The following is a 24,991-nucleotide window of genomic DNA, read 5'->3' as shown; positions in this document are numbered from 1 at the left end:
CACGAGGAACATTTATCAAGCCGTAAATAAGTAGCTACGGGCTCACCATAGCCCGTGCTACTTGGAACTTTATGTTCCAGGTAGCGAATCTTTAACAACAACAACAACAACGTAAACAGCCAAGACAATGCTATAGTATTAATACAAAGAGGAAAATTCATTAAGAAGAATAAGAGATTTTCAGATTTTCAGATTTTCAGAATAATAAGATTTTCAACAAGCCTCAGCTTCCTGGGCAACGCCCACTCTTATCACCATCACAACCACTCTCATCAACATATTATCTACCACCATTACTATCTTCACATACTACCACTATTTTCACATACTAATACTATCTTCACATATTACCACTATTAACACACTCCAAACAGTCATCACCAACTACTACTTACTATCACATGACAACAAAATAAATTTGTTGAACCCACATTCCACAACACACTCATAATACGCAGCAGTGCCATTACCAGTACCTTACAGCATACTCAAACACAACATCCACAATTAGCAGTACCCTTCAGCACAAACACATCAGTAACAATTATCAGTACCTTTCAGCACACAAACGCAACAGTAACAATTATCAGTACCTTTCAGCACACAAACGCAACAGTAACAATTATCAGTACCTTTCAGCACACAAACGCAACAGTAACAATTATCAGTACCTTTCAGCACACAAACGCAACAGTAACAATTATCAGTACCTTTCAGCACACAAACGCAACAGTAACAATTAGCAGTACCCTTCAGCACAACCACATCAGTAACAATTATCAGTACCTTTCAGCACACACAAACGCAACAGTAACAATTAGCAGTACCCTTCAGCACAAACACATCAGTAACAATTATCAGTACCTTTCAGCACACACAAACGCAACAGTAACAATTAGCAGTACCCTTCAACACGCAGCAGTACTCTTCAGCAGACATAAACATAACAGCATGAATTAGTAGTACCCTTCAACACGCAGCAGTACTCTTCAGCAGACATAAACATAACAGCATGAATTAGTAGTACCCTTCAACACGCAGCAGTACTCTTCAGCAGACATAAACATAACAGCATGAATTAGTAGTACCCTTCAACACGCAGCAGTACTCTTCAGCAGACAAACATAACAGCAAGAATTAGTAGTACCCTTCAGCACACACACATATGTAGCAATAGAGTAGTTGTGACCTTCCCCGCGAGAACTTTCTCCACGCTTTCTCCACACAGGTATGTCGCGTGAGGTAAACGCCACAATCTGGCAGCTTGCTCATCATTCGCCCTACACTTATACACACACCACTTGTCTCAAACACTTTCACTACTACTACTGTACTACTACTATCACTACTGATGTTGATACAGATGCTGCTGTTACTTCTACTACTGCTGTTTTTGTTACTACTAACCCTTCACACGATATTTATATATTCGCTCAGAAACAAAAGGAGAAACTAATTATGACCCACACCACTGTGCCGGAAACCAAATAGAAGTGGAGCAACAATAAGGGGGGTGACCTTCGTAGTGGTGCAACGCGCGCAACCTGCATTCATTTGCCTTCAGTCCCATCTGCCTCACTGATTGGTTAGCCTAGTATCTGCCATTGGGCTCACCGACGCTGCATCATTTTTGTGATAATAAAATAGAACTTATGCCGTGCACGTGTATTAAAATAACGCAAAAACAATTTTACATACTAGTTGCACTGCGTACTTAGCTGCAATATGTGATTAATGCGTGACGCTAAGTTCAGTCCGGGCAGACGTTAGGCTCTGATTCCCATCAAACAAGAACATGTTTGAGTAAAGTTGATTATAATGTTTAATTAACAGAGGGTCGAGATTATCAACACTGGGTGTTAATCAACAATGTTTGCCCCGGGAAATGCAAGTGAAAATAACTGCCTAAAAAAACGAAAACTGTAATAAGTATGCAATTGCTATAATGTCCTCTAAACGTATAAACTTCGTTCTAAATATAAGATTATTTATTTGTTGAATTATCTGCTTAAATTACTTTCCCATGAAAATCCAGATATGGTAGTTAGAGAAAGTACCCTACGCAAAGTCACAAGCGAGGCGAGGGGCCCAGCGAAGCGAGAGTCCCTGGTGACAAGATGGAGGGACCCAGCAAGACAAGGGGCCCCTGGTGACAAGATAGAGGGACCCAGCAAGACAAGGGGCCCCTGGTGACAAGATAGAGGGACCCAGCAAGACAAGGGGCCCCTGGTGACAAGATGGAGGGACCCAGCAAGACAAGGGGCCCCTGGTGACAAGATGGAGGGACCCAGCAAGACAAGGGACCCCTGGTGACAAGATGGAGGGACCCAGCAAGACAAGGGGCCCCTGGTGACAAGATGGAGGGACCCAGCGAAGCGCCCCTGGTGTGGTAACAATTATCTTCATTGATAATTACTTATCATGATGGGACTTAACATTCAACAATAACTACGCATAACTTGGCACACGTGTTGCGTAGCTGGTCATTATGGAGTTTGCATAAATTTATTAGTGATCGTTTATGCGTTTGTAAGCATCCATGTCGATGCTTTATTAGTACTGGTGTTATAGAATAATACCAATGCCACAATCCACCAATTAAATTACGAGAAACTCTTTAGATAAATTTGACTGAAAATTGTGGGATCCTCTTCCTTACAGCTCCGCCATTGCGCCTCCCTCTGGTGCACCGCTTACCCTGGCCACCATGGTTGATAATAGACTCTGAGGAGCATATAGGAGCTGCCTCGTGTGGGCCAATAGGCCCTCTGCAGTTCTTATTCCTACTACTATCTCCTCTACTACACTTTGCTCCTCACCTCTCTCTATTGCCTGCATCTACTTCCTCATCACAATCGACTTGAGAATGGTCCAGGACGGACCGAAACGTCGTCGTCCCTTCACCTTCTAGTGTGTGGTCTGGTCAAAATAGACTCTGAGGTTGAAGATGAGCCACAGAGTTTATAATGACCTTGAGATAAATAATTATACCAATTTAACACATCTCAGATAAAGTGAAGTCTACGCTCTTTCATCGCCATACTACCATACTAAAGAGCCACTTAAATTGTATAGGCATCCAATAAAGTTAGGAGAATTTTAGACGTAAATTACTACTTGCCTACAAGTATCACTGGGAGTTTGCACCAACTAAACATCCGATCATATGTAAACTTTATCACCAAAACACCTTATACTCTACATCACTAGGCCCATGTAATACGGAAAAGTGTAATTTGGAGACTACTCTCCCACAAAGCCTAATATTCAGGAATTGTTAAAGTATTTATATTTAGTACGGAATGACATACTGGGCCCAGCGAAGTAAAGTAAATAAAGATCCAAGCAAAGTATCTCAAGTTTGTAATTACCTTGCAGGCGATTTAACATTAAGGAAGACTCACGCAAGGAAACATATTTCTAAGTTCTGATGTTGCTAGAACTTCGATTCTTTCGTGTTATCTCTGGTAATATTAGTAATATTAGAAAAGGTGAGAGCTTGGTTTGCGTGACGGCCAAGCAGAAGTATTTTCCCAGTGGGAACAAAATCCATGAAAAACGGCATTACAACGCCGAATCAACGTCACTCTTGATATTGTGCTTAATGGATTAGTGTCTCGGTGTCACTTTTCTCAAAACCAGAATGAATGATTTTGAAAGAGCATGTGTATAAGATGTTAGTTCCCATTATATACTGCTAAAGACGTTGAAGTTCATTTCAATCTATGAATTTTTACCTAACTGTGCCTACGAAGAAACTTATCTGATGGATCTTGCTTTTCTTGTTGTTCATGTTGTTTTAGATTAAGCTACTCAGAACGAAATGTCCATGTAGCACGGGCTATAGTGAGCCCGTAACTTTAGTTATTAAAACCTGGTTCATTTATACAGCTCATTCTTGAAGTTATGGAATAGGGTGTTTTGCACCGCCTCTGCTCCGTCACACCACTGACCATACACTCACACTTGGCTGACTTAGAGGGGGAGTGAGGTCACTGTACACCTGACCCGATTGAGTATCTCCAGGGGAAAAGGTACGTGGGAGGCCATTGTCCACCTGCCCTGACCGACTCTTAGGCTCCTCAATACCATAAACTTTCTCCATTGCGAAAGTAAAACGGAAATTCCCCTGTACACATTATTTTGAACCTACTTTTCGCTCCTCTAAAATAAAATGCTAAGCAAAAGCAAAACTTCAACAACAATTTTGTATCATGTATAATAAGATCGTGTAATTAGTGTGAACTAGTCCGTGTATATATATATATATATATATATATATATATATATATATATATATATATATATATATATATATATATATATATATATATATGTATATATATATATATATATATATATATATATATATATATATATATATATATATATATATATATATATATATATATATATATATATAGTTACTTCACAGCCGTGGTGGGGGGACACTAAACAATTATAGCCTACTAGTGTTGTAACACGCCTTACATAACTACACGAACACTGACACCACCACAGACATAATAAGCTGGTGTTATGGACATACACCAAGCTGATATAGAGAATGTCCAATGGTATACCTATATTTAAATAAGCAGCACTAACATATTGCGAATAAATACCGAGATATTATATTAAAACACCAACGATACCGTGGCTGATGCTTCACCACCTTGAAAAATAAGGTGGGAAGAAAAAATGGTGGCTGGATCTTACCTTAAGGAAGAAGGAATGTGAAGCACGTATACCCTCGACGCCGTCCTCCGCTACACTGACGGTCGCCACCACCAGGCCACCCGCTTCTACCACACTAACCCCCCCACCTCCCCCTATAACCTCTAACAGAAACACTCGATGAATCCTGATGCTTCTTTGGTTTATCTGGTCCATTATATTAATGTTTAATACCTGCTTCCGCTGTAAGTATATTTCCTGCCCGAAACGCTTTGCGTAATAGTGGCTTTAGGCATTGTATGTACTAGCTCTATCTATAAAGCCAACAAACTTTGTAAAATCTCTTTATGTATGTACCTTACCTAAATAAAAATTATTATTATAATTATTATTATTATTATTATACTTAGCAATTCGCCTTTCTATATCGGATTCTGTAATTAATTTCATCTAATATAAAATGTTAAGCAAAGGCAAAACCGCCGCCACTGTTCGAGTATTGTTTTTCTGTATTCTTGCCTAAATAAACATTATCATTATCAGACATTTCTGATGCTATAGACATTTCTATTGTTACCTATGGCTTCGCAATGCTTCCTATATCGTTTTAAAACAATATATTTTCAATGCAGCATTTATCTTCTTAATTATCTAAATACATTCTTAATTATCAATATACTTTTAGCTGACAATTAATTACTCATATACCTCCTTATTTATTCATATACTTTCCTAATACTAAATTTATATAACTTTTAATTAGTTAGTAGGCATCCACTATATCTTATAGTGCTTCATGTATCGTCTTAATGCTTCACATACCGCCTTAATGCTTCATGTATTATCTTAATGCCTCATATACCGCCTTAATGCTTCATGTATCATCTTAATGCCTCATATACCGCCTTAATGCTTCATGTATTATCTTAATGCCTCATATACCGCCTTAATGCTTCATGTATTATCTTAATGCCTCATATACCGCCTTAATGCTTCATGTATCATCTTAATGCCTCATATACCGCCTTAATGCTTCATGTATTATCTTAATGCCTCATATACCGCCTTAATGCTTCATGTATCATCTTAATGCCTCATATACCGCCTTAATGCTTCATGTATCATCTTAATGCCTCATATGCCGCCTTAATGCTTCATGTATCATCTTAATGCCTCATATACCGCCTTAATGCTTCATGTATTATCTTAATGCCTCACATACTTCATGTATCATCTTAATGCCTTAATGCTTCATGTATCATCTTAATGCCTCACATACCGCCTTAATGCTTCATGTATCATCTTAATGCCTCATATACCGCCTTAATGCTTCATGTATCATCTTAATGCCTCACATACCGCCTTAATGCTTCATGTATCATCTTAATGCCTCACATACCGCCTTAATGCTTCATGTATCATCTTAATGCCTCATATATCACCTTAATGCTTCATGTATCATCTTAATGCCTTAATGCTTCATGTATTATCTTAATGCCTCATATACCGCCTTAATGCTTCATGTATCATCTTAATGCCTCATATACCGCCTTAATGCTTCATGTATCATCTTAATGCCTCATATATCACCTTAATGCTTCATGTATCATCTAATGCCTCATATATCACCTTAATGCTTCATGTATCATCTTAATGCCTCATATATCACCTTAATGCTTCATGTATCATCTAATGCCTCATATATCACCTTAATGCTTCATGTATCATCTTAATGCCTCATATATCACCTTAATGCTTCATGTATTATCTTAATGCCTCATATACCGCCTTAATGCTTCATGTATCATCTTAATGCCTCATATACCGCCTTAATGCTTCATGTATCATCTTAATGCCTCATATACCGCCTTAATGCTTCATGTATCATCTTAATGCCTCATATACCGCCTTAATGCTTCATGTATCATCTTAATGCCTCATATACCGCCTTAATGCTTCATGTATCATCTTAATGCCTCATATATCACCTCCACTGAGACAATCCCACCTCCATTGTCACCCGTAATTTGTTCCATAAATCAACAACTTTATTCCCAAATGAATATTACTCAGGTCTTCTCTGAATCTAAGCTTACCCAGTTTGTGTGTATTGACTGTTTCGTATTCTACTTTGGTTAATATAATTAACAAATTAATATCCTTTTTTTACATCGTCCATTTGTATATAATTTCATTAATCTCTTCCTTTTAATTTGAATGTTTTTCATTCTTGTAAACAATTTGTCATTTTTCTCGGTACACTCTCGATGGAAATTAATATTGTGTTCCGTGACCAAAAATATTGTGTTCCGTGACCAAAAATATTGTGTTCCGTGACCAAAAATATTGTGTTCCGTGACCAAAAATATTGTGTTCCGTGACCAAAAATATTGTGTTCCGTGACCAAAAATATTGTGTTCCGTGACCAAAAATATTGTGTTCCGTGACCAAAAATATTGTGTTCCGTGACCAAAAATATTGTGTTCCGTGACCAAAAATATTGTGTTCCGTGACCAAAAATATTGTGTTCCGTGACCAAAAATATTGTGTTCCGTGACCAAAAATAAAGTTTTTGATTACGGGACATAATATTAATTTTGTTTGCATCACGGGACACAATTTTTTACTTTTTGGTCATAATCTAACAAAGGCAAGATAAAGCTAAAGAATAACATTATTGGTGTCCTATTACAAACGTTTTTAGATATTAATCTTAATTAAGTATCTTTTCTTGTTATATTTTGAAAATTTATATATTGAATTATATTTCATTATGCACAAATGCGAGTTGTTTATTTATCCTCTAATAATATGTGACCTATTATTATATGTATTATATGAGGCAATAAAAATCAGACTTAGTCATCTCACATATCAGGAACGGTTGAGGGCCACAGGGCTAACAACACTACAAACCAGGCATGACAAGGCGGATCTCATCGAAACCTTTAGAATACTGAACAATTTAGTGGATGTTGATCCGGACAATTTCTTTAAACGGTCAGATGTAACACGAACGAGAAGCAACGGGTTCAAGCTCAACAAACCATAATGTAGGATAGAAAACAGAAGATATTTTTTTCACCCATAGAGTTGTAAACCCGTGGAACTGCCTACCCGCCGAAGCCGTAAACGCCAAAAATTCTGCTGGGTTTTAAAATACAGCTGGAAAAGATCATCAGGACAAATGGGAGAAGGGGACCTTTGACAAGCCGCCGGCTTCCTGTCCTCATCGAGGCTACTAGTGTTGATGGCCCTCAGGTAAATATAAATAAAGTTATTTCATTTAAAAATCGACAAATGACATAATGGAAAATAATATAAAATCATATATAATGAAATGTTTCCTTTGTAAAATAACGTTTATATGCAGAGAAGTCACAATATTGTGGCTGCAAATTAGCAAATTAGACACCCAACCCACAACTCTGAACATTAAGGAAATGACACAAGTTGATAACGGTTCCTTCGGACCGAAACGTCGTCATTTCCTTTATTTTCAGATTTGTAGGTTTACATATGTTTATATAAACATATGTACTGTAATATGTAAATTATGTACTGTGCATAATTTAAGAGAGAAAACAAACGAATAGTGCTGAAACAAAATTCAAAGCAATATTCATTATTCATATTAAAATTTACATTGGGATTTGGGAGATTAAATAACTAAAAATATTGGTGCGTTAAGAAAACGCACGTCATTATTATGTAGCATGAAGGTCACCTCAACAACAGAGAAGCAAGCAGTAACGTCATGGTGGCCCATGCTCCCGGAGCCCATACTCATCCTGGCCGCCTGCCCCTCAGGCCTCCATGGCAAGGTGACCCTCACAGGTGGGTACAAGCTCCAGGAACTGCCTGCACCACCAGGGAGCTCCATACCACCTCCAGGAAATACTTACCAGAAGATAATTACACACATCCCCTCTGAATGCGTCGCCATCTTTAATTCCGATTGTTTATTACTTAAACAAACGTGTATTATTATTCGCTAAGGAAGACTTGTTATGTCAGTTTTTTTTTTCCCAGGGATATTCCGGCGCGGGCCCCAGGCCTCTGGCTGGCCCACTAAGTGTTGCTTGTTTCTGTTTCATGACTCGTATGGTCGCTTCAGTAAGATTTTGTCTCATGTGTTTAACAACTTCTGCTCTGCTCTGTTGAAATGCTCTGTTGAATCTAAGTTGAAATCTTAATGGGTTTGTAACTGTTTACTGTGTTAGATAATGTTCCAGTGGTCTGTCTGGCATTTCTCCACAGTGCTGATATTTCCTCTCATTTTCCGGAACCTTTAAGCCTATTTCCCCATGCACATGGGTATCCAAGCCTGATGCAATGTAAGTGTACTTTTTGGAGATATATACAAGAGTTGTTACATTCTTGTACAGCCATGGTGGCCGCGTAGCGTTTCGGGCAAGTCCTTAATCCTATATTCCCTGGAATACGACCCCCACGAAGAATCGTTTTTACACCCAAATACCCATTTTACTGTTGAGTTAAACAGAGGCTATAGTTAAGGATTTGAGCCCAGTAAATCCTCCCCGGCCAGGATACGAACCCATGGAACGCTCACGGAACCCCAGGCAAGCGTCTTAACCACTACACCACGGAGACTTCTGTTGTTCTACTGCTCCCTTTCATCAAACTAAGTGGTTCGTAGTTGGTTGTCTGCTGTATAAGTTAAATATTGACTTAAAATATGTTGCCAGCTAAAAATGTGTTTGAGAATCTACTTAGTTCCGCCAGGAGGCCCTGTGCAATGTCTCCCAGTGCAGGGTTGAGCATATATATATCGTACATATATATAGTCATGTTTGCTATATATCTACATTTGAAACTGTGTATGGAGTCTGCCTCCACCATATCACTGCCTAATTCATTCCATTTGTTAACTACTCTGACACTGAAAAAGTTCTTTCTAATGTCTCTGTGGCTCATTTGGGTATTCAGCTTCCACCTGTGTCCCTTTCTTTGTGTTCCGCCCGTGCTAAACGCCCTTGCAAACGAATAGCGCCGCCCGTACTGTTCTATTACATCTGTCCAGGAAGTTACAGAACAGGGTTTGCACTTAAGAACAGGGTAAATGTAATTGGCATAAGAGAATGTGTGGTGTGAGTTTATGTTTAGCATGTTTAGGGATTTTATCTCCGGGGGGGCTGAGTGTTCTCTGAAAGCAGAGCGTATTATTGTTCTGATAGCAGATTTTTGCTGGGTGAGGATGGGCTTGAGGTAGTTTGCAGTGGTTGAGCCCCACGCACAGATACATATGTAAGACAGGGATAGATTAGCGCGTGGCTGTCAGCTGATTAGAGATGTGGCTGAACGTTGGTTCAGGGTCGAGAGTAACTCAGACTCAGTAAATAGCACGTTGCATCCGGAACATCGAGTCAGTGAGCCTTTCTCTATCGCCGTTACTAGCATTTAATCATCACTGTGCGTCTGATGAAAGATTACCGAAGTTGGCGGTGGACGCCCAAGCATCATCACGGATGAAGAAAACGATGTTCAGCGATCATTAACGTGATACGCTTTAGTCTACCATGAAAGAAGAATTCGTTTTTTTATTCAATTCATATTAAAAGAAATTCAATAAAATCTTTCATATTATTTACTTTTTATCAAAGAAATAAAACATTTTACTAACAGGTTATTGTATAATTTACATTTGCAATAGATGTTAGAAAAAATTGTGAAATTTTAATTTATTAAAAAATATTGTAATATATAAGTCTGCACTATTTTGATATCTTTTGTAATTATTAATAAAATGAGCGCCCCAACTGGTGATATTAATACAAAAGTTAAATTAAGGTGTTGGAATATTATATTTTGGATGCCCAAATGGGTACTAAATTATACATGGTTATCTCTAATGACATTACGAAATGCGCATGCCAGAATTTTTCCAGATTATATTGAGGACCAAAACTCTACCGTCATCTTTAGTGTTGGGGAAAAGTATAGGCGAAGGCAAAGTTTAGAAACGGGACACAGTATTAATTACACACAGAAATAAAAATAGTGTGATGCATCAAATGAACAAATTCATATGGGCCGTGATGAGGGTTCGAACCTACGTCCGAGAGGATCCCAGACGCGCCTTAATCGACTGTGCCACGACATAGAACAGCTTGTTGAGGGGAAGGCTCGCAATCAGGTCTCAGGCATCCCCTCCTTACTCGCCTAAACCACACGTGTATCAGGTACACGAAAATAGCTCTTACGCCATACTACCGCTGAGCCGTGATTACCTTGGTCTTCGATCGAAGACGCTAGTGACCATTATGCAATGTAGCCTCAGTTTAGTGTACATACTATGAGTCATCCATTAACTAACATGCCTTAATCAGTCTCCGTGGTGTAGTGGTAAGACACAACACCACGGGGTAGCAAGGGGTCACCCTGTTGGACATCTTCTTGTGATTCAATTTCATGTTCCCCAAATAGCAGAGTGAGATTCTTGCTGTAACATGAGTTTACAAACGGGTAGAGGGAAGGAAAAAGGCCATGAACCGCACTGAGTACTGCATCCCTTCTAACCAGATTGAAAGCATTTTTGAAGTCCAGTTTTATCAGGGCTTTGTCATCTGTAATGTTGGCAATGTAGGCTCTAGCTGCATGAGCCGCTGCCTCACATCCTTGGGGAATGTCAAACCCAAGCTGTTTTGGCTTCAGCATATCTGCTGCTGCCTGACTAACTGTTCTGGGAGCAGCCTTAGCGACGAGGCGCCGAAATGAATTGCCCACAGCTATCGGTCAGATTCCTACATCTTTTTTCCTCAGGGCAGAGTGAAGCGACAAAAAAGAGAGGCCGTATGGTCTCTGGTATATTGCCAGCTAAAAATGTGTTGGAGAATCTAGTTAGTTCCACCGGGAGGCCCTGTGCAATGTCTCCCAGTGCAGGGTTGAGCATATATATATATATATATATATATATATATATATATATATATATATATATATATATATATATATATATATATATATATATATACATATATATATATATATATATATATATATATATATATATATATATATATATATATATATATATATATATATATATATATATATATATATATATATATATATAGCCATGTTTGCTATATATCTACATTTGAAACTGTGTATGGAGTCTGCCTCCACCATATCACTGCCTAATTCATTCCATTTGTTAACTGCTCTGACACTGAAAAAGTTCTTTCTAATGTCTCTGTGGCTCATTTGGGTATTCAGCTTCCACCTGTGTCCCTTTCTTTGTGTTCCGCCCGTGCTAAACGCCCTTGCAAACGAATAGCGCCGCCCGTACTGATCTATTACATCTGTCCAGGAAGAGTTACACAACAGGTTGCACTTAATAACAGGGTAAATGTAACTGGTACAAGAGAATGTGGGATGTGAGTTTATGTTTAGCATGTTTAGGGATTTTATCTCCGGGGGGGGGGGGCTGAGTGTTCTCTGAAAGCAGAGCGTATTGTTGTTCTGATAGCAGATTTTTGCTGGGTGAGGATGGGCTTGAGGTAGTTTGCAGTGGTTGAGCCCCACGCACAGATACATATGTAAGACAGGGATAGATTAGCGCGTGGCTGTCAGCTGATTAGAGATGTGGCTGAACGTTGGTTCAGGGTCGAGAGTAACTCAGACTCAGTAAATAGCACGTTGCATCCGGAACATCAAGTCAGTGAGCCTTTCTCTATCGCCGTTTCTAGCATTTAATCATCACTGTGCGTCTGATGAAAGATTACCGAAGTTGGCGGTGGACGCCCAAGCATCATCACGGATGAAGAAAACGATGTTCAGCGATCATTAACGTGATACGCTTTAGTCTACCATGAAAGAAGAATTCGTTTTTTTATTCAATTCATATTAAAAGAAATTCAATAAAATCTTTCATATTATTTACTTTTTATCAAAGAAATAAAACATTTTACTAACAGGTTATTGTATAATTTAAATTTGCAATAGATGTTAGAAAAAATTGTGAAATTTTAATTTATTAAAAAATATTGTAATATATAAGTCTGCACTATTTTGATATCTTTTGTAATTATTAATAAAACGAGCGCCCCAACTGGTGATATTAATACAAAGTTAAATTAAGGTGCTAGGAATATTATATTTTGGATGCCCAAATGGGTACTAAATTATACATGGTTATCTCTAATGACATTACGAAATGCGCATGCCAGAATTTTTCCAGATTATATTGAGGACCAAAACTCTACCGTCATCTTTAGTGTTGGGGAAAAGTATAGGCGAAGGCAAAGTTTAGAAACGGGACACAGTATTAATTACACACAGAAATAAAAATAGTGTGATGCATCAAATGAACAAATTCATATGGGCCGTGATGAGGGTTCGAACCTACGTCCGAGAGGATCCCAGACGCGCCTTAATCGACTGTGCCACGACATAGAACAGCTTGTTGAGGGGAAGGCTCGCAATCAGGTCTCAGGCATCCCCTCCTTACTCGCCTAATCCACACGTGTATCAGGTACACGAAAATAGCTCTTACGCCATACTACCGCTGAGCCGTGATTACCTTGGTCTTCGATCGAAGACGCTAGTGACCATTATGCAATGTAGCCTCAGTTTAGTGTACATACTATGAGTCATCCATTAACTAACATGCCTTAATCAGTCTCCGTGGTGTAGTGGTAAGACACAACACCACGGGGTAGCAAGGGGTCACCCTGTTGGACATCTTCTTGTGATTCAATTTCATGTTCCCCAAATAGCAGAGTGAGATTCTTGCTGTAACATGAGTTTACAAACGGGTAGAGGGAAGGAAAAAGGCCATGAACCGCACTGAGTACTGCATCCCTTCTAACCAGATTGAAAGCATTTTTGAAGTCCAGTTTTATCAGGGCTTTGTCATCTGTAATGTTGGCAATGTAGGCTCTAGCTGCATGAGCCGCTGCCTCACATCCTTGGGGAATGTCAAACCCAAGCTGTTTTGGCTTCAGCGTATCTGCTGCTGCCTGACTAACTGCTCTAGCAGCAGCCTTAGCGACGAGGCGCCGAAATGAATTGCCCACAGCTATCGGTCAGATTCCTACATCTTTTTTCCTCAGGGCAGAGTGAAGCGCCGAAAAAGAGAGGCCGTATGGTCTCTGGTATATTGCCAGCTAAAAATGTGTTGGAGAATCTAGTTAGTTCCACCGGGAGGCCCTGTGCAATGTCTCCCAGTGCAGGGTTGAGCATATATATATGTATATATCGTAAATATATATAGCCATGTTTGCTATATATCTACATTTGAAACTGTGTATGGAGTCTGCCTCCACCATATCACTGCCTAATTCATTCCATTTGTTAACTGCTCTGACACTGAAAAAGTTCTTTCTAATGTCTCTGTGGCTCATTTGGGTATTCAGCTTCCACCTGTGTCCCTTTCTTTGTGTTCCGCCCGTGCTAAACGCCCTTGCAAACGAATAGCGCCGCCCGTACTGTTCTATTACATCTGTCCAGGAAGAGTTACACAACAGGTTGCACTTAATAACAGGGTAAATGTAACTGGTACAAGAGAATGTGTGATGTGAGTTTATGTTTAGGGATTTTATCTCCGGTGGGGGGGGGGGGGCTGAGTGTTCACTGAAAGCAGAGCGTATTGTTGTTCTGATAGCAGATTTTTGCTGGGTGAGGATGGGCTTGAGGTAGTTTGCAGTGCTTGAGCCCCACGCACAGATACATATGTAAGACAGGGATAGATTAGCGCGTGGCTGTCAGCTGATTAGAGATGTGGCTGAACGTTGGTTCAGGGTCGAGAGTAACTCAGACTCAGTAAATAGCACGTTGCATCCGGAACATCAAGTCAGTGAGCCTTTCTCTATCGCCGTTTCCAGCATTTAATCATCACTGTGCGTCTGATGGAAGATTACCGAAGTTGACGGTGGAAGCCCAAGCATCACCACGGATAAAGAAAACGATGTACAGCGAATCATTAACGTGGTACACTTAGGTCTACCATAAAAAGAATTCGTTTTCTAATTTAATTCATATTTAAAATCTTTTAATCAAATATTCAGTATATTTTATTTTTTATACAAAGAAATAAAAATATTTACTCGTAAGTTATTGTATAATCTACATTTGCAATAGGTGGTAGAAAATTTAGTGAAATTTTTATTCAATAAAAATATTGTAATATATAAGTCTGTAATATTTTAATATGTTTTATAATTATTAATAAAACGAGCGCCCCAAACTAACAAGTTACACTACAATAATTAGTAGAGTTAGTAATTAATTTTAGATGCCTATATGGGCACAATAACTGTACGTGGCTAATTTTGATGACAGTAGGAGAGCCTCATGCAAGGTTTTTTTCCAGATTATATAGAGGACCAAAATTATACAGTTGTGTTTAGTCAAAGATGGAGAGGTATAGTGAAGGTCAAAGTTTAGAAATGGGACAGTGTTAATTACACACAGAAATCAAAATAGTGTGATGCATCAAATGAACAAATCCACATGGGCCGTGATGAGGGTTCGAACCTTGGTGAGGGAAAGGCTCGCAATCAGGTCTCAGGCATCCCCTCCTTACTCGCCTATTGGGCCTAAACCACACGTGTATCAGGTACACGAAAATAGCTCTTACGCCATACTACCGCTGAGCCGTGATTACCTTGGTCTTCGATCGAAGACGCTAGTGACCATTATGCAATGTAGTCACAGTTCAGGGTAGATAACTTTGAGTCATGCCTTAACTATCCCACTTTACATTAGTTGATGTGAAGTAGTGCTTTGACGATTGAGAGTGGTTAGAAACTTTAATTACAAAACTGTGTGGTTAAACGAAGGAGTCGTTGGTGTAGTGGCACTGGTGTGGCACCAACTATAGGGTGTTAGGCCTAACACCTCGTCCGGCCAGGGAAAGACTACATGGTGCCAGGAATGCCTTCATGATCAACATCCTTCTTGCGCATCTCTCCACCAGCTCTCAAGTACTACGGTTTGTTGCCTGTGTGTGTGTCAAGAGAAGATGCTTATGCAGGTGCCACCAACTTCAAATTTCGCGCGCCGACCTGCTAGGTGAGCTGTGACTTTGAAAATAGTGGAGCCTTGTATATGCTGACTGGTCTATTTCTTTATGCTGATCATGTTTGATGGTTCGCAGCCTCTTCCACCCTGTGAATAGGCCATCTACTGATGTGCTGTTTGTGGTTCACTGTGGAGCGAGTGTACCGTAATACTCTGCATATAGGTGTTGTGTCTATAACGTCATGGCAACTGCCCCGGACGAGATGCCGGGCAGCACATCACCGTTGCCAGATAGTGACTTTGTGGACCCATATCGTACGCTGATCAATTGCTCTCTAATGATGGTGTCATCTCCTCAGTGGTGACACACGACACAGATGGCGGTGCATATGATGAGGGATACATGCTGCAAATGAGTAAAAGTCAGTAAGCAGTCGAGAAGGGCACCATCAAACCCACCAAATTCGGCGGCTGCCCAACATTTACGGCTAGATTTTCCTCTGGCAAACACAGTAGAGGGAAAAGTGGAGTGTTGTTGTTTTTTAAGTCTCTGAGGCACATTATGACAAGGTCATTATAGGTTACCTAGAGATGAAAGTCGCTACGTTTTTACAACTAAGTACACATTTTACTGTTGAGTTCAACAGAGGCTACAGTTACGGATTTGCGCCTAGTAAATCTTCCCCGGCCAGGATACGAACTTATGACAAAGCGCTCGCAGAACGCCAGGCGAGTGTCTTACCACTACACCACGGAGACTGGTTAAGGCATGTTAAGTTATGCCATGTTAGTTAATGGATGACTCATAGTACGTACACTAAACTGAGGCTGCATTGCATAATGGTCACTAGCGCCTTCGATCGAAGAACCAGGCAATCACAGCTCAGCGGTAGCATGGCGTATGAGCTATTTTCGTGTACCTGATACACATGTGGTTTAGGCCAATAGGCGAGTAAGGAGAGGATGCCTGAGGACTGATTGAGAGCCTTCCCCTCAACAAGCTGTTCTATGGCATGACACTCGATTAAGGCGCATCTGGGATCCTCCCGGACGTAGGTTCGAATCCTCATCACGGCCCATGTGGATTTGTTCCTTTGATGCATCACACTATTTTTATTTCTGTGTGTAATTAACACTGTGTCCCATTTCTAAACTTTGCCTTCGCCTATATCTCTCCATCTTTACTTTCCTCAACACTAAAGACGATGGTAGAGTTTTGGTCCTCAATATAATCTGGAAAAATTCTGGCATGAGCTTCTCACACTGTCATTAGAGCTAACTATGCATAGTTATTGTGCCCATTTGGGCATCCAAAATATTATTCATTAAGTAACGTTAATAACTAATAATTAGATAGTCATTTTGGGCGCTTATTTTATTAATAACTATAAAAGATATTAAAAATTTACAGACTTATATATTACAATATTTTTAATGAATGAAATTTCACTATTTTCCAAACACCTGTTGCAAACCTAGATTATAAAATAATTTGTGAGAAAAGATTTTTATTTCTGTATAAAAATTAAAAAATATTGAATATTTGATTGAAAGATTTTAAATATGAATTGAATAAGAAAACGAATTCTTTTTTATGGTAGACTTAAGTGTACCACGTTAATGATCGCTGAACATCGTTTTCTTTATCCGAGGTGATGCTTGGGCGTCCACCGCCAACTTCGGTAATCTTCCATCAGACGCACAGTGATGATTAAATGCTGGAAACGGCGATAGAGAAAGGGTCACTGACTTGATGTTCCGCAAGCAAGATGAATGCACCGTGCTATTTACTGAGTCTGAGTTACTCTCGACCCTGAGCAAACGTTCAGCCACATCTCTAATCAGCTGACAGCCACGCGCTAATCTATCCCTGTCTTACATATGTATCTGTGCGTGGGGCTCAACCACTGCAAACTACCTCAAGCCCATCATCACCCAGCAAAAATCTTCTATTAAAACAATGGCAAGTTCTGCTTTCAGAGAATACTCAGCTCCCATGTTTAAATCCCTAAACATGCTAAACATAAACTCACATCACACATTCTCTTGTACCAGTTACATTTACCCTGTTCTTAAGTGCAAACCCTGTTCTGTAACTCTTCCTGGACTGATGTAATAGAACAGTACGGGCGGTGCTATTCGTTTGCAAGGCCGTTTAGCACGGGCGGAACACAAGGAAGGGGACACAGGTGGAAGCTGTCAAGCCGCCTGCTATCGCTGTATCTATCGATGATTTCTGTGTTGTTTGTTAAGATTTCTCTGGTGATGGTCTGGTTGTGGGATGAGATTATATGTTCCTTAATGGAGCCCTGTTGCTTATGCATCGTTAATCGCCTGGAAAGAGATGTTGTCTTGTCTATATACCGAGTTCTTTGGGGCTTACAGTCCCCAAGTGGGCATTTGAAGGCATAGACGACGTTGGTCTCTTTTAAAGCGTTCTGCTTTGTGTCTGGAGAGTTTCTCATGAGTAGGTTGGCCATTTTTTTTTTTTTTTTTTTTTTTTGCTTTTATAGTAAATCGTCAATTGTATCTTCTGATTTTTGTCTGTAGGGATAACGTTCCTATTAACAATATCTTTCAGGACCCTTTCCTCCGTTTTATGAGCTGTGGAAAAGAAGTTCCTGTAAAATAGTCTAATAGGGGGATACAGGTGTTGTGTTAGTTGTCTCTTCAGAGGTTGCATGGCGTTGCATAGGATGAAACTAGCCAGATTTCAGCGTCGTACCCTTGCATGAGCACAGCACCAATACCTGTGTTTGAGGCATCTGTTTGTAGGATGGTAGAACCTGATAGTCTAAGATTGGGTGCTTCAGTTAGCTTCCTCTTGAGCGTCGAGAATGCTGAGTTCTCCACTTCTGTCCAACGTACTCTAACATGTGCATTCGTCTTGGTTAGGTTAGTTAGCGGAGTTGCTATGGACGTGAAATTGGGAATGAAAGTTCTATAGTACCCTGCAAGTCCCAGGAATTACGTAAGCTGAGTCTTGGTGGCGGTGGAGCGGCTTCACTAATGGTGATCTTCTCAAGCAGCGGCCTGGTGAAACGTCCCCCTATCACGTGACCAAGGTACCTGACTTCCTTGAATGAACAACCAGTAGCTTTCTTCTCCCGAACACTTTCAAATAGTGAACAAAGGCACTCATCAGTGGAGAAGGAAGCTTATGCCATTGAGGAAGCCCTAAGGAAGTGGCGACATTATCTCAGCTGGTAAGATTAAAAATGATAAAATTGCTAGATGGCGAGTCGAACTCTCCTGTTACCACTGTGACATTGTATATCGCCCAGGTAAAAAGAGCTTACCCGCTGATTCACTCTCACGTGTATGTGGGGCCACCTGTGTGGATGAATTAAAAGCATTGCATGACAATCTGTGTCACCCTGGAGTGTCTCGTTTGGCTCATTTTGTCCGATGTGAAAATCTGCCTTATTTTTTTATTTATTTATTTTTTTTTGAGATATATACAAGAGTTGTTACATTCTTGTACAGCCACTAGTACGCGTAGCGTTTCGGGCAAGTCCTTAATCCTATGGTCCCTGGAATACGATCCCCTGCCGCGAAGAATCGTTTTTTCATCCAAGTACCCATTTTACTGTTGCGTTAAACAGAGGCTACAGTTAAGGAATTGCGCCCAGTAAATCCTCCCCGGCCAGGATACGAACCCATGACCAGGGAGGCCTGGTCGACGACCGGGCCGCGGGGACACTAAGCCCCGGAAGCACCTCAAGGTAGCCACCTCAAGGTATGACAGCGCTCGCGGAACGCCAGGCGAGTGTCTTACCACTACACCACGGAGACTGTATTCTGTGGAAGAAGTGAAGATGACTAATTCTTGCTCTGCATGCTCTGAACTTAAACCTCGGTTTTGCAAGTTTGACTCTGGGCATTTGATTAAAGTTACTCAACCATTTGAAAGACTCAACATAGATTTTAAAGGACCACTTCCATCACATTCAAGGAATAAATATATTCTTACTGTCGTAGATGAATTCTCTAAATTCCCTTTAACATTCCCTTGTTCAGATATGACTACTGGTACAGTAATTCAGTGTCGCTGTTTGCAATCTTTGGTATGCCTGCATATATACACTCTGATAGGGAAACTTCCTTTGTGTCTGAGGAATTGAAAGATTTTCCTATTAAAAAAAAGGGATAGCAACTAGCCGTACGACTCCTTACAACCCAAAAGGAAATGGCCAGGCTGAGAAGTACAATGGGATTACTTGGAAGACAGTGCTGCTAGCTCTTAGGACGAGAGGCATTAGACGTACCCCAATGGGAAGTTGTTCTTCCTGATGCACTCCACTCTATTCGATCACTGTTGTGCACGTCTACAAATTGTACACCATATGAACGATTTTTCCAGCATACAAGAAGGTCTACTTCAGGGCGAACACGACCTACGTGGCTTGCTTGCAAAGGCCCTGTCCTCCTAAAAGGTCAGGTGCGGCAAAGCAAAAATGATCCTCTAGTTGATGAGGTTGAGGTCGCAGACGTGAATCCGGAATATGCCCATGTCAAGTTCCCAGATGGCAGGATTACTACTGTATCATTAAGACACCTCGCACCCATGGCCACAGAGGGCTGCGAGAGTTTGGACCCCAATCTCAACATTCAACAGCAACACCCAGCGATTGTGAAAGCTGGGGTGAACCCCAACCCGCCTCATCCGGAACCACCTCATCCTGAACTACTTCGTTCCGAACCACCTAACCTAGAAACACCGAATTGGGAACCTTTCTCTGATGTAACACTCCCTCGAGAAGGTGGTATGCAGGAACCGACTGGAACACTAGAGGCTTCAACTTTGCAGGAGTCCCTTCGACGATCTGGAAGGACGCGCAGTACCCCTACTCATCTTCGGGACTATGTTACTTAAAGCTAGATGGGGTGAATGTAGTAAAAGTGTTATTATATTATTATACCCGGATGGATGCTCGCTTGACTGGTTCGTTTGGATGCTCACTTGACTGTTTTGTTGTCGTCAGATCAGCTGTCTCGTGCCTGTGTACAGGTTGGTGGAATGTTAACTTTTAGTTTAATTCCATATATTCTAGCTTTAGTCATGTGCAGTTTGCTTTTTTGTTATGATGAATAGACAGTACTTAAACTATATATAAGTATTGTATATTATATAGCTTGTGTTATTGCAGGATGTAACTGTACTGTAATTATTTGATCAATAAAGCCACATGTCTAGCAACGCTTCTCCTTTACCTCACACGACAACTCACACTTAGTGGGTTTTGCATGTTGTTGTTGTTATAGATTCAGCTACTCGGAACAAGTTCCAAGTAGCACGGGCTATGGTGAGCCCGTAGTGGACTTACCTGGCACAGGAGCGGGGCTGTAACTGGTGGGGTTTTGCAACCATTCCTACTTCTTGTAGTCTTGCCAACACCTGCCTTACCAAGCTCAGATGTTCTTCCCACGTAGCAGAGTGGATGTGCACAGTCGTCCACGAACACTTCTACTCCCGTAATTCCCCACAAAACCTTGCGCATAATTCTGTTGAACACGCCAGGGGCGCTCACCAGTCCAAACCGGGAGGACTGTGAACTAGAAGAGACCTTCGCTTGTCATGAAGGCAGTGCAGCGCTTACTGTCTTCCTCTAGTGGAATCTGCCAAAATCCATTTTTTAGATCAAGCTTGGAGAAATAGCAACTGGAAGCTAACCTCGAGAAGATCTCATTTTGATTGAACATTAGTTCAGCATCAAACTCTATGATGGAGTTCAACTTCCTGAAGTCGAGGCAGATGCGCACACCTTCCCCAAGCTTCTTGACTAACACCATCGGGCTTGATCCCTGATCAAGACAAGACAAATTGATAAACAGTCTCCGTGGTGTAGTGGTAAGACACTCGCCTGGCGTTCCGCGAGCGCTATGTCATGGGTTCGTATCCTGGCCGGGGAGGATTTACTGGGCGCAATTCCTTAACTGTAGCCTCTGTTTAACGCAACAGTAAAATGTGTACTTAGATGAAAAAACGATTCTTCGCGGCAGGGGGTCGTATTCCAGGGACCGTAGGATTAAGGACTTGCCCGAAACGCTACGCGTACTAGTGGCTGTACAAGAATGTAACAACTCTTGTATATATCTCAAAAAAAAAAAATTTGTCGATTTTGCTGGAATTTACCTACTTAAAATTATCTGTTAGATTAAGGACCTGCCCGAAACGCTATGCGTGCTAGTGGCTTTACAAGAATGTAAAATCATCATTTCTATGTACTCTCTTAACCTCCAATGTACCTTCTTGTATATAAATAAATAAATAAACCAGCCAAGATTTACAACGTCCAGTCTTTACGTCCAGGTTTATAATTTACGTCTCCGTGGTGTAGTGGTAAGACACTCACCTGGTGTTCTGCGAGCGCCTTGTCATGGGTTCGTATCCTGGCCGGGGAGGATTTACTGGGCGCAATTCCTTAACTTAACTATAGCCTCTGTTTAACTCAACAGTAAAATGGGTACTTGGTTGTAACAACGATTCTTCGTGGGGGTCGTATTCCAGGGTAACGTACCGTTCGTATTCGTAATGCTACGCGTACTAGTGGCTGTACAAGAATGTACCAACTCTTGCATATATCTCAACAAAAAAACGGTAAATGTTCATTAAGATTATTTATTATCTTTCCCTTCAAATTTGTCGTTTTCTGTGAATCACGTTCGATTCAAGTTTTCTTTGACTAGTGCACATATATGGACCCACAACTCCAGCAACCACAAAAGAATAGTCATTTTTTTTTAAATATTAACAATATTCATGAAATAAAATATACCCCGGTTATTTTACATTGCATTGATACACTGTATAACATTGCCAATTCTTTTGAAATTTCCCAAGATTAGTGAGAAATGGTGCATATTACTGTAAAGCAAAATATTTTCAAAAGATCTTTTTAATATTTAACTAGGTAGCGGGCAGACAGTTCTCAAAATCGTAAGGGGGGGGGGGAGGGGGCGGCAGTGTTGAAAATCGTCGTGGGGGACAGTGTCAAAAATCGTCGTGGGGGACAGTGTGAAAAATAATATGAGGGGAGGGCAATGTCAAAACTCGTCAGTGTCACAGGATGGGTATAGGGTGCATAATAAATGAACATAACTTAAAAACAAAAAAACTCGGTAGTTAGCCACAAGTGCACTTATGTTAATTTCCGTATTTACTGTCAGTAATTATAACTGGTTTAATGTTTGAGAAAATGATGGTGGTGTCATCAGCCAATGGGACAGGCCTAGGGGGGTTGCTGAGAGGAGGGAATTGTCAGGGGAAAGCGCCAAGCCATTTCGTCTATATAGCCCTTGGAAGGGGCCAGGATAAGGGTTTGGGATGGGACGGGGGGGGGAAGGAGGGTGTAAGTAAGTATGTGGCAGGTCAGGATGCATATGAGAAAGATGAGTGGACCAAGTATGGTACCCCTGGAAACTTTATAATACTCAATATACAAATGCTGTACCTGTTATATAACCTCTGTAAACTTAGCCACTGTATATCCCATACATCAAATATCGTTAATAATATTATTAGATTAATTAGCAGTGTGTGGGAAAAATATTTTTGGTCATTAAAATATCGTGTTGCATGTGACTGAAGTAAGATCGGATGTGCTGCAGTGTGTGTGACCATGACGACATTGCAGTGCAAGTTATGGCGACGGTTAGTATTGCTAACAGTGCTGTTCTAAGGAAATAATCAAGCTACAATCTTCTGGAGCTCATGTAGAAATCCAGAAGTAAATCAGTTCCCATTTACGTCACGGAATTTCAAGTGAAGTGCACGACCAATATTCCCCTTCCCAGCCTAGGCTGTCGGCAGCGACACACTGTTAAGAACATAAGAACAAAGGTAACTGCAGAAGACCTATTGGCCCATACGAGGCAGCTCCTATTTATAACCACCCCAATCCCACTCATATACATTGTCCAACCCACGCTTGAAACAATCGAGGGACCCCACCTCCACTACGTTTCGCGGTAATTGGTTCCACAAATCAACAACCCTGTTACCGAACCAGTATTTACCCAAGTCTTTCCTAAATCTAAACTTATCCAATTTATACCCATTGTTGCCACCTCCAATTTTATTATGATATCAAGAGTAGTATAAACATTTACTGTACACGCGGAAGAGCTTATGGGAAATATCTTGGATGACCCATCTATGTAGCTACCTAAATGAGTATTAAACTTTTGTACTAAATATCGTTTGTTTGGGTGAAGAGTATTGTGTTTACCTATCAGTGTTTAGTTATGAGTGTGTACGGGGGAAACTGAGGTCCACCTCTTTATCCAAGGAGCAAGGACTCCTTGGCAGTCCTTGCTAGTCTTGTCATACCTGTTGCGTTATAACTTAACAATTTAGAAGTTCGAATTCTTGTTCAACCATAAAATTGTGGATGGAGGCGGCTTCCATAACTTCTTTCAGTGCATTCACTTGTTGACTATCCGTACAGGTTACAAGTATTTCCTTACATTTCTTCGAATCTTTTGGACTTCCAGCTTCCACATATGTCCTCTTGTCCTAGTTTCTCTCAAATTAAAGAGGCTATTCTTGTTCATTTTGTCTATTCCTCTCGGTATCTTGTATGTTGTGATCACATCCCCGCTGTTTCTTCTCTCCTCTAGGGGTTGTGAGGCTTCCTTTAATCTATTCTCATAGCTTGATCCTCTTAGCTTCGGCACCAGTCTTGTTGCAAACATCTTTACTTTTTACATTTGAGTTTTATCCTTCACAAGGTGTGGATTCCAGACTTGTGATGCATGACTGGACGAGTTAACAGAAGCAGCAGCCAACACAACCGTAATTATTTCAACATAGCAAATACCTGAAGACTTGCAGGACCTACCTGTCACCCTGTATCGCAATATTATTAATATAAGAATGCTATTCTTTAGCAATAATACTATTAAATGTGAATATTAATTCTCAACATTTATCAATAACCGCAGGGATATAAGTTAGCATAGGTTCCCACCCTGCAAGTGTATATATATGGTAGCTAGCATTGTGTAAATATATGGCCACGTCTGTAGTTGAAAAAAATCACCAACTGTACTGTGGTTTAAGATGCTATCACTTACAAATTACAAACTGTCGGTTTTGTTTAATTTTGAGTTTTGGTTAATTTTAGCTTACTTAAAACTCCTCAGAGCCATCACTTACTTCCAAGACCCACTTAAATCTCCCGAATTTCATAACTTACTCATTACAAAATCCTACTTAAAACTCTTCAATCTTATCACTTATACGTTACAAAGTCCAACCCTTCAATTCCATCACCTACACATAACAAAGTCCCACTTGAAACTCTTCAATCCCATAATTTACTCA

At 40.4% G+C, this 24,991-nt stretch overlaps 1 protein-coding gene across 2 annotated transcripts in view; it reads right to left on the bottom strand.

Moving 5' to 3' along the window:
• LOC123775268 (uncharacterized) overlaps nucleotides 1–4,792 on the bottom strand; it is a 28,595-nt gene extending 23,803 nt beyond the window's left edge. Inside the window, exon 1 of one of the 2 annotated variants that reach the window (XM_045770254.2) lies at nucleotides 4,720–4,792. The gene's annotated coding sequence lies outside the window, so the exon portion shown is untranslated. The remainder of the gene's footprint in view (nucleotides 1–4,719) is intronic. The other variant, XM_045770255.2, reaches the window with a different exon arrangement.
• Nucleotides 4,793–24,991: the final 20,199 nt, after the last annotated feature.

Source organism: Procambarus clarkii, chromosome 70 (genome assembly GCF_040958095.1).
Source record: "Procambarus clarkii isolate CNS0578487 chromosome 70, FALCON_Pclarkii_2.0, whole genome shotgun sequence".
NCBI lineage: Eukaryota > Metazoa > Arthropoda > Malacostraca > Decapoda > Cambaridae > Procambarus > Procambarus clarkii.
This window is presented reverse-complemented; position numbering and strand designations above follow the sequence as displayed.